Here is a 9,529-nt window from a genome sequence, read left to right on the forward strand (position 1 = left end):
AAAAAACAAACACAACCCAAAACAAAACAAAAAAACCCCCAAAATCCAACCACAAAACCTTTGTCAGCAAACCAATACAATATTTTTTTTTAAAAAATTGTAACTGCAAAACCTACTCTTTATTGGCAACATGGGATGCCAACACAAAATCAAGCAATTCGAATCTATCTGTTGCTCTGTGGGAGAAAGATGAGCAATCTCCTGTGTGATTTATGGCCTCAGAAAACCCACTTGAGAATCAGCTCTGACTTACTTCCAACTTGATGACAATGAACGACAACTGCACGCACAGACCTCACTGCATCATCGCAAATGAAATCTGTGTGATTTCCTAGATCTCATCTACCCAAACTAGGGTTTGTGAAAATCTGGGCAGAGGGCAACCCTCCATTCTCCGTGGAAAGCAGTGATTATATATACACCAAGTGACAGTTTGCCTGTACACGGCCCCAGGTACTGTGATGTGATCTCAGCTTGGCCCCAAGCCTTTCACTCAGGCCTCTACCTGTGTTGGCTCTCTTTGCTTTGATCCAGGCGCTGCCCATTTCTAGAGTTACCTGTTTACCTGTGTTCAGTGACCTGGAGTCCAAACTTTGACTACTCTGTCTTGGCTAGTCTGACATGCTGAAGTTTTAACTTGACTTTTTCCCCTGGGTTCATGGTGCTGGAGAATGTGTGGATAAACAGAAATTATGGATAATACAATTAAGAATGTGAATTCCAAAACACATAGTTTATGCTCATGTGGAACTTATAAACAGAACTAAATGCACTCATTTACACAAAACCATGAGATGTTATGTGCCATCAAGTTGCTTGCAACTCATAGCGACCCTATGTACAACAGCCCAACCCCTGCTCTGTCCTGTGCCAATCGCACTGTCTCTGACACTCCTATCCCAATTGCCCCAGTCACTGAATCAATCCACCTCATAGAGGGTCTTCCCCTCCTGCGCTGTCCCTTCACCCTCTCAAGCATGATGTCCCTCTCCAAGGACCTGTCCCTCCTTACAACATGTCCAAAGTATGTCAGATAAAGTCCCAGAATTCTTGCCTTCAAGGAGCAGCCATGTTTAACCCTCTCCAGGATAAATCTGTTTTCTTAGCAGTCCCTGGTACACCCTGGTCCAGTGGTGAGAGAATCTTTCTCTTCTTCATATTGAGCCTCGATCCATATTGAAGGCTGCAGTACTTGACCCTCTGCAGCAACTGCTTCAGGTCCTCCTCAGTTTCAGCAAGCAGGGTTGTGTCATCTGCGTAACGCAGATTGTTACTAGATCTTCCACCAATCCTGAAGCCACAATTCTCCTCGTAGAGGCCAGCCTCTCGGATAATCTGTTCTGCATACAGGTTGAAAAGGTGTGGAGATAGGACACATCTCTGGCATATACGCTTCCCAATTTTGAACCACGCAATGTTTCCTTGCTCTGTTCTGACGACTGCCTCTTGGTCCAAGTGTAAGTCTCACATTAGCATGATCAAGTGTTCTGGGATTCCCATTTTTCCCAGTCAGCCACAGTTTGTTATGATTTACACAGTCAAATGCCTTTACATAATCAACGAAACACTGATATACATTCTTCTGGTATTCCCTGCTTTCAGCTAAGATCCATCTAACATCAGCTACAATATCCCTAGTACCACGACCCCTTCTAAACCCAGCCTGGACTTCTGGCAGTTCTCTGCTGATGTGCTGTTCCAGTTGTTTGGGGATAATCTTCAGTAGAATCTTGCTTGTATGTGAAATCAATGACACTCTGTTGGGTCACCCTTCTTTGGAATGGGAAAAAATATTGATCTCTTCCAGTCAGTTGGCCAAGTGGTTGTTCTCCAGATTTCTTGGCACAACTTGGTGAGCACATCCAGGGCAGCATCTGTTAGGTGAAATACATTAATTGGTACACCATCTATTCCTGGGTCCTTATTTTTTCCTATTTCCTTCAAAGCAGCTTGAACTTCTTCCTTCATCACCATAGGGTCTTGCTCATATTTTATGTCATGAAATTCTTCTGTGTATGCTAATTCTTTTTGATACAGTGACTCAGTATATTCTTTCCATCTTCTTTCAATACTTCCTGGATCATTTAATATTCTTCCTAAAGCATCCTTGATTAAAGCAACTCGAGGTTTGATTTTGTTCTTCAGTTCCTTGAGCTTAAGAAATGCTGAGCGAGTTCAGCCCTTTTGATTTTCTGACTCCAGCTCCTTGCACATTTCGCTGTAATATTTTTCTTTGTCATCTTGTACTGCCTTTTGGAATCTTCTATTCAGCTCTTTAGTCTCTTGAATTCTTCCTTGTGCTTTGGCTTCTGTGTGCTCCGGTGCAATATTCAGAGTTTCTTCTGACATCCATTTTGGCTTTTTTTTCCCTCTTCTGTCTTTGTAATGACCATTTGCACTCTTCCTGGATGATACCTTTGACATCCTCCCACAACTCATTTAAAATTAAGAAAAGTATGTGGCAGGGTTGTCCTTTCACTAGACTTAACAAATACCAATGTTGAACAAATAATCTATGAAACTAGGCTTTGTGCAGGAAAATGTGTCATTAAATTAGGAGAAGTCTTATTAAGAACTTGTGATAGGCAAAGAATACAGTCTTGCTTGTATAAAACAAAAATACATTCTTGCTAGAGATTTTAGTACAAATTATACCCTAAAATCAAGAAAACAAAAATCCTCAAAACAGAATCAATAAGCAACATCGTCATTTAGAGAAAAGATTTAAATTTCCAAGGATTTCATTTTACTTGGATCCAAAATCAACATCCATGGAAGCAGTGGTCAGGAAATCAAAGATGTGTTGTATTGGGTAAATCAGCCTCAAAGGACTTTTTAAATGTGCTAATCAGCAAAGATGCCACTTTATTTTCAGGTGCATATGTGTGTGTATTTTGTCTGTAGATGTATTCTTGGGTCAGGGCAATTCTTTTTACCATAAATGGTTGTTTATTCTAAGAGGTGAGTGATTCCCTGGTGTCATGTTGTTGTTATGTGCCATCAAGTTGCCCGCAACTCATAATGACCCTGAGTACAAAAGATCTGAAGCCTGCTCTATCCTAAGAGAGTTTCATTGACTCTGATATACCTAATTCCATTGCCCTAGCTACCCTGTCAATCCATCTGACCCAGGGCCTTTTTCTCCTACATTGTCCATCCACCCTTCCAAGCATGATGTCCTTCTCCAAGGATTATCTCCTCCTGGCCACATGCCCTAAGAATGTGAGATGGAGCTTCAAAATCCTTGCTTCCAAGGAGAAACTTGGTTTCACCCTCTCTAAGACAATCGATTTGTTCTCCTGGCATTCCATGATGTGTTCAATAATCTTCCCCAGAACCACATTGCAAAGACCTTGACCTGCATCAGGTGCAGCTTAGTCTCTAGACTGGCATTGCTATTTAGCACTTTGGAGAGGTCTCTGAGAGCAGACTTCCCTAATGCAATTTGCCTTGTTATTTTCTAACTGCTGGTGCCAAGAGTGTTGATGGTGAACCCAAGCAAGCTGTAATTGTTAACAACCTCAATCTCTTCTCCAACTATCATGGTGCTGCCAACTGGCCCAGTGGTGAGAATCTTTGTCTTCCTGATGTTAAGCTTTAATCTATGTTGAAGACTATAGTCTTTGACCTTGTGCAGCAAACACTTCAGGTCTTCATCTTATATATCTGAAAGCTGGCCCTAGGAATTGTGTTTTCTTCAATATGTGATTAAGGAACAAAGACTTGGGAATTCCAGCACTCTCTATTACAACTGTAACCCTGACATTTTTGTTTTTCATTTTGCTTCACTTTCTCTCCACTCTCTCCAGGGTATTCTGTGGCAATCCCCTTTACAATGGTCAATGATAGTAGCCAAGCACCATCTACTTCTAGTCTCACAGTTGTGGAAGTTGAGATTTGCAAGGTCCTTTAGACTTAGTCTCTCTGTATATCTTTTTCTCCTCTACATATCCTTTTTCTATGACAGTGATCATAGTTGTAACTTAGGGGATAAGATGCCATTTTAAAGACTCATATGAATGAGCTTGATCCAAGCCATGGCATTTCTCATCATCACCTCTGATGCACATGAAAGCAAATATTCAGTAAAGACCAAAAAGCACTGATGTCTTTGAGTTGTGATGTTGAGTATACCATGGGCCAACAAAAGAACAACCAAATCTATTTTGAAGAAGTGCAATCAGAGTTGTCTTTCAAAGCCAGGACAGTGAAACTTCATTTCACATACTTGAGGCATATTTTCAGAAGGAGTGAGTCCCTAAATAAAGACACCATGCTCAGTAAAGCAGAGGCAGCAGAAAGAAGACCTACTCCAAGACAGACTGGCACAGTGGCCACAATAATAGCCTTAAGCACAGGCAAGGAGAGGATGTAAAATACATCCCTTTCTTTGACTCTAAGCAAAGTCTTGATATTAACTTACTGTTGTTCTCAACATTTCCAGGGTCTAGAGGTTAAGTTATTGTTGTTTTTTGTGTGCCATCAGTTGACAATGACTAATAGTGACCCTATGCACAATAGTTCTGAATCCTGCTCTATTCTGAGCCAATCTCACTGTCTCTGACACACCTACTCTATTATTACACTGTTATTACTCTATTGTGTCAATCCATTGCATATGGGGTCTTCCTCTCCTACACTGTCCCTCTACTCTTCCAAGCATAACATCCTTCTCCAAAGATTGGTCCCTCCTGACTACATGCCCAAAGTATGTAAGACAGAGTCTCAAAGTCCTTGCCTCCATGGAGCAGCTTGGTTTCACCTTCACTGGGACAGATCTGTTAGCTCTCTTGGCAGTCCATATTATGTTCAATACTCTCCTCCAGCACCACAATTCAAAGGCATTAATTCTTCTTCTGTCATCTTTGGCCATTTTCCAGCTCTCTTATGCCTAGCAACTAATTGTGCCTGGATCAGGCACAAGGGTATTAGTCTCTAGATTGACTCCATTGCTATTCGGCACTCTGGAGAGGTCTCTGTCAGCAAATATTCCTAGTGCTATTCATCTTCTGATTTTCTGACTGCTAGTGCCAAGAATGTTGATTGGAGCCGAACAAGCAGTAATTGTTAACAATCTCAATCTCTTCTCCATTTATTATAGTGCTTCCAATTGGTCCAGTGGTGAGAATCTTTGTTTTCTAGATGCTGAGCTTCAATCCATACTACAAACTATAGTCTATAAGCCTCTGCAGCAGATATTTCAGGTCTTCCTCAATATCAGCAAGAAAGGTTGTGTTATCTGCATAATCCAGACTGTTGATGACTCTTTTTCTAATCCTGATTCCACACTCATGTCCAGCCTCTCAAATAACGTGTCATGCTTATATATTGAAAAAGTGTGGACACAGGACACATCCTTAACATATCCTTTTCTGATTTTGATCCATGCGGTGTTTCCTTGTTCTGTTCTGGCAACTGCTTCCTGGTCCAAGTATAGGTTTCTCATGAGCGCAATCAAGGGTTCGGGGATTCCCATTCTTCTCAAGGTTAGCCACAATTTGTTGTGATCCATACAGTCAAATGCCTTTGCATAGTCAAAGAAACACAGATAGACATTCCTTTGGTACTCTCTGCTATCAGCCAAGATAAGTCTGGCATTGACAATGATGTCTTTAGTGCCACAGCCTCTTCTAAACCCAGATTGACTGTCTGGTGGTTCTCTGTAGATGTACTATTCATTTGCTTTTTGGATAATCTTCAGCATGATTTTATCTTGTATGTGATATTAGTGATATCATTCTATAATTTCTACACTCTGTTGGATTATCTTTTCTTGGAATGGAAACAAATATGGATCTCTTCCAATCAGTTGGCCAGACAGTTGTCCTCCAGATTTTTTGGCACAGTAGGATGAGCAGTTCTAGAGTTGCATCTGTTTATTAAAATATATCAGTTGGTATTTCATCAATTCCTGGGGTCTTGGTTTTTGCCAATTCCTTTAGAGTAGTTTGGCCTACCTCCTTTATCACTATTGCCTCTTGGACATAAATTATTTTATGAAATAACTTCTGTTTAGACCAGTTCTTTTTGGTACAGTGACTCCTTGTACTCAATTCCTGAGTCTTCCACTAACTTATGACCAAAACTTATAGAACCTGAGAGTTGAAGAGAAATTTAAAGCAATGCCATTTTTCTTTTGCTTCATCTCAAGAAATGTCTTCAGTACAATACTGGCACGTATCTTCTAACCCTGTGTTATAATTTCTGTTGGCACAGAAATCACTATTAAACAGAGAATTCCATTTTGTTGTTGATCATCTTTAATTATAAGAAAGTTATTCCTTATGCTGAGTTCAACTTTCATGTTTTACTTCAACCATTGTTTGCTTAACTCTATGGAGTTTTGCTAATGTATTCCATGGGGATTTTTGCTGCTAATTCAAAGGTTGTATCTCCGACCATTCAAATCCACCAGTGGCTTTGTGGGAACAGCTTTTTCCATGAAATCCAGTAGAGGATCAGCTATGAGTCAGTACTGACTTGATGACAATGAGTTGACTTGACTTTGTTTCATCCTATGCCTAGGCTCTAGTTTGTTGTTTTCCCAAAAGTATTTTATTTGATTCTAGAGTTTCTCATAATTTCTCAGGACCCCTTATAATACTTATAGGTTAGCCACTAGGCTGTTAGCAAATGATGGGCAATTCAAGCCTACCTGTGGCTCTGTAGGATAAAGGTGAGACAATTTGCCTCTGTAAAAATTGGCAAGCCCAAAGCTCCTATGACACCTATGCATCTGTGTAGTACTAGGATGATGTTCTCTTGAAAGGTGATCCAAGAGAATGTAGAAATTATAGAACAATATTTCTACCATCATATGCAAGCAAAATTTTGCTGTAGATTACCCGAAAATTAACAGTACTTTGACAGAGAACTGCCAGGAATACAGGCTGAGTTTAGAAAACGTGGTGGCAATAGGGATATCATTGTAAATTCTTGGCTGAAAGCAGAGAGTACCAGAAGGATGTCTGTTTGTGTTTCACAGACAATGCAAGGCATTTGGCTGTGTGAATCACAAAAAATTTTGACTAACCTTAAGAAGAATGTGGAATCCCATGCTTGTGCTCACATGAAACCTCTACTTACACCAAGAAGCTATTGTCCAAACAGAGCAAGATAACACTGAATGGTTCAAAATCAAGAAAGTAGTGTATCAAAAATTTATCCTTTCTTTATATCTTTTAATCTAGATGCATAGCAGTTCATTCTGGAGGTTAGACTTTATGAAGAAGAATGTGGCATCAGGATTGAAGGAAGACTCATGGACAACCTGTGTTATGCAAATGGCAGAACTTGCCAAAACTGAAGAGCATTTGAAATGTTTGCTGTGGAAGGCCAAGGACTGCAGTCTTCAATATGGTTTGCATATCAACATCAAGAAAACAAAAATCCTCACCGCTGGGCCAAAAGGTAGTTTCATGATAGATGGAGAAAAGATTGTGATTGGTAATGATTTCATTTTGCTCAAATCTACAATCAAAAATCTTGGCACCAACAGTTAGGCAATAAAAAAGTTAATTGCATTGGGAAAAATTTTCTGTCATGCTCTTCTCTAAAGTGTTAAATGTCAGTCTAGAATCTAAGGTGTCTCTGTTCCAGGCTATATTCTTCTCATTTGCTTGCTAAGCATCTGAAAGCTGGACAATGACTAAGGATGATCGAAGAACCAATGCCTTTGAATTGAAAAGGGTATTAAATATATTTTTCCAAGAGAACAAATGGGTCACTCCTGGGGAACATGAACCAGATAGTTCCTTGAAATAAAGGATTTTGAAGCCCATATACTTTGTCATTTTTTCAGAAGGGACCAGTCCTTGGAGAAGGACATCATGCTTAGAAGGGTAGAGGGTCAACACAGGAGAAGAAGACCCTGGATGAGATAGATTGTTGCAGTGACTGTGGTAATGGTGTCAGGTGTGTCAGAGACAGTGAAGTTGACTTAAGATAGAGCAAGGTTCAGAATCATTGTTCTTCATAGGGTCACTTTGAGGCTGTAGTCAACTCATATTACAAAATCAATGAGAAGTAGGTTTTAAGGTCAGCGAGTGTGACACCTCCTACTTTGTTTTTCTTTTTCAGTATTACTTCACTTACTTGGGATCTCTTTTCTTTCCAGACAAAATCAGAAATCACCTTCTTCATCTTGCTGAAGAACAATGTCCATATATACATTTGGGATAGTATTGAATTTATAGATTGCTTTTGATAGAATTGTAATTTTCATGATATTGAGTCTTCATATTCATGAGCTTGGTGTATTCTTTCATTTATCTAGATCTCTTTTTGTTTCTGGTAGTTTTTGTTGTTAGGTGCCATCAGGTCGCTTGCGACTTATAGTGATCCTATGCATAATAGCCCTGAACTCTGACCAATCCTGAGCCAATCTCACTGTCTCTGACACTCCTGTCCTCATTGCTTAGTTACTGTGTGAATCCATATCCTCCAAGGTCTTCCTCTTTGTCACTGTCCCTCTGTCCTTTCAACTATGATGTCCTTCTCTAGGACTGGTCCCTCTTGACAACAAGGCCAAACTATGTGTGACAGATTTTAAAAATCTTGTTCACAAGGAATAACTTGGTGTCATGCTTTCCAGGACAAACCTATTTGATCTCTTGATGCTCAATGTTATATTTAATACTCTTCTCCAACACCACAACTCAAAGGCATCAATTCTTCTTTTGTTATCCTTAGTCGTTGTCCAGCTTTCTGAAGCATGTCAAGCAATCGCAAAGACCATGACATGGATCGGGAATACCTTAGTCTCCAGACTGATATAGTTGCTCTTTATTACTCTGGAGAGGTCCCTGACAGCAGATTTTCCTAATCCAATTAATCTTTTGATTTCCTGACTGTTAGTGCCAACAGAGTTGATTGTGGATTTTTTTTTATATCCTTCTTTTGTATCTCTAGTTAGGCTTATTGCTAAGTATTTCATTTTGTGATTAGCTTTTGTAATTGGTATTTTGAAAACCCAGAAATCAACCCATTTACCTATGGTCAACTGATGTTTGACTTTTGTCTCTGTAAAGACAGATAGGCTCAAGATGATGACATTGATTAACTGAGGAAACAACAATTTCTCTAAAAATAGTGTTGTCAAAGTTGAAATCTATCTGCAGAAACTGAAGCATGATGTACATCTCACAGCATATAAAAAAAATGAACCAAGATACATCAGAGACCTGGGGATAAACTCAAAAGATAGACATAGCAACAGAGAAAAAATATAACCAAATCTAGAAGCCTTAATCTATGGCATGAATAGACTTCCATGCTTAAGCAAAAGCCCACAACAAGGAGACAATAAAATATGTAAGTGGAACCTTCTAAAAATAAAATCCTTGTGTACATAAAAAAACTTCTCCAATAGAGTAAATGGAAAACTCAAATATTAGAGAAAAATATTTGGCAATGAAGTATCTGATAATGGACTCATTTACAAAGGCATGTGACTGTGTGGTCATAACAAATTATGACTAACATAGAGAAGAATGGAAATTCCAGGATACTTAATTGTGCTACTGAGAAA

Source organism: Elephantulus edwardii, unplaced genomic scaffold (genome assembly GCF_000299155.1).
Source record: "Elephantulus edwardii isolate Elephantulus edwardi_28Jun2011 unplaced genomic scaffold, EleEdw1.0 scaffold00063, whole genome shotgun sequence".
In the NCBI taxonomy this organism is placed as follows: Eukaryota; Metazoa; Chordata; class Mammalia; order Macroscelidea; family Macroscelididae; genus Elephantulus; species Elephantulus edwardii.